Source organism: Nicotiana attenuata, unplaced genomic scaffold, assembly GCF_001879085.1.
Source record: "Nicotiana attenuata strain UT unplaced genomic scaffold, NIATTr2, whole genome shotgun sequence".
Lineage (NCBI taxonomy): Eukaryota > Viridiplantae > Streptophyta > Magnoliopsida > Solanales > Solanaceae > Nicotiana > Nicotiana attenuata.
Genome location: NW_017674498.1, coordinates 8777 through 11161, shown reverse-complemented (window position 1 = coordinate 11161; position 2385 = coordinate 8777).

Sequence of the window (2385 nt, the reverse complement as noted above, 5' to 3'; positions counted from 1 at the left end):
GCCAGCTTCATAAAAGGAAGGAGAGCAAGTGACAATGCTATAATAATTCAAGAAGTCATTAGGAACCTTAACCGTTCCAAAGGTAAAGAAAAAATGATCCTGAAGCTAGATCTTGAAAAGGCATTCGATAAAGCGGAATGGTCTTACATTTATGGAACACTAAATTTTTTCAATTTCCCCAGGAACATTAGCAATCTAATCCTCAATTGTGTTACCACAAGCTCAATTTCAGTCCTTGTCAATGGTAACAAAACAAATGAATTCATACCCACTAGGGGGATTCGGCAAGGAGACCCTTTGTACCCTTATTTATTCATATTATGCATGGATATGCTTTCAAAAAATATTAACCATGAAGTGGATGTTAGGAATTGGGTATCTGTTAAAATAAATCCAAAGACACCACCCCTCTCCCACTTATTTTTTGCTGATGACATGACTTTAATGGGTGAGGCTGACCAAAAAACTCTTAGGGCTATTATAAAATGCATGAATGATTTTAGTACACTATCTGGCCTTCATATTAACAAGGCAAAGTCAAAAATAGTCCTGTCCAGAAATTGTACAACTCAAACTAGGGAAATGGTTGCTAACACTCTTGGGATTGTTGTTAGTAATACCTTTGGAAATTACCTGGGCTTTCCAATAATAAATAACACTCCTAGACATAGGGATTACCAACCCTTACTAGATAAGATGAGGGCTAGGTTAAATAATTGGAATGCCAAGTGGTTAAGTATGGCGGGGAGGTGCACTTTAATAAAATCTACTTTAAATACTTTACCTAACCACCTAATGCAAATTAGTCAGCTTCCTAGCAAAACTCTGAAAGAGATAGAAAAAATTCAGAGAGACTTCTTATGGGGTACTACAAAGGATAAAAAGAAAATTCATTTGGTGGGATGGGATGTAGTTACCAAAAATAATTCAAATGGTGGACTAGGTATTAAAAAGGCTCTTTCTAAAAATCAGGCTCTACTGACAGGTTTGGCATGGAGAATACTTACTAACATAACATCCCTTTGGGCTAAGGTCTTAACTAGCATTTATGCAAAACGAATAAGAACCATTGGGTCATCGAATACTTGGAAAGGTTTAATAATAGGCTGGAGCTTTTGTAATAAAGGCATCAGATGGCATGTAGATAATCAGTACAGCTTGAATATATGGGATACGAATTGGATTCCAAATTTTAGTAATTTACGCAGTTGTATTTCAGGACCTCTAAACAAAGGAGAGGAAACCTTACGTATAAGAGATATATGTGGTACACAAGGGTGGAATTTAGGAAAATTATATTTTAATCTATCCAGTAACATTCGAAACTGCATCAATACAATAAACTATGCACCTCGTTTAAATAACCATACTATACTGAATTGGAGCCTTAATGGAGGGGGTACATTCACAACTTCCTCTACCTATAAGCTCATAGATAACAATATACCGGACTCAAACCCTACAAATTGGATTTGGAAGTTACAATGCCCTAACAAGATAAAAATGTTCATATGGAAACTACACCATATGAGACTTCCCACTAGGAGTTATCTAGCCAAGATAGGCATCAACATAGACCCAATGTGCCCTATTTGTAAGAATAACACTGAGTCTATATATCACATTTTCTGGGAATGCCCTATAGCTGAGAAATTATGGCAAAAAATTGGGGTAACCATAGAGAATATTAAAGGAAAAAAGGATTGGTTGAGCTCCTTATTCAAGTCTTCCCCAAAAATTATTTTACGATATATAACTTGGCAACAATTACTTCCTTTCGCTCTTTGGGGGATATGAAACAATAGAAACCACAATAACATTAACAACCAAACTGCTCCTATAAACTTGGAAAAAATAATTGCATACACAAAGGAATACTGTTTTTTATCATATAAGAATTCATCTCTTATCAAGGAAATAAGACTCAGGGTCAAATGGGAAAATCCAGCAACAGGATAGCTCAAGGCAAACATTGATGGAGCGTTCAATAAAAATGACATGGAAGGAGGCATCAGTGGAGTTATACGAGATACAAAGGCAAGATGGAACACAGGGTTTTTTATGAAAGTCCATGCAAGCTCACCAATGGAGACGGAACTTCAGGCCTTCATACATGCACTACAAATAATCATTAGGGAACATATGTTCCCTATAGAAATTGAAACTGATGCCACGGAGATCCTTAATATTATCAACAAAGAATACGCCACTAACAATGAACTATGTCATATATGCAGGTTATTGGTGGAGGAGGCATCCAGGGAGGGGATGATATCATTCAAGCATAGCTTCAGGGAAGGAAATATGGTGGCTCATGTTTTGGCAAAAGAAGCACTAAGGAGAATTAGCTTTAATACTTTATATAGTTTTTGCAAGCCACCGGAT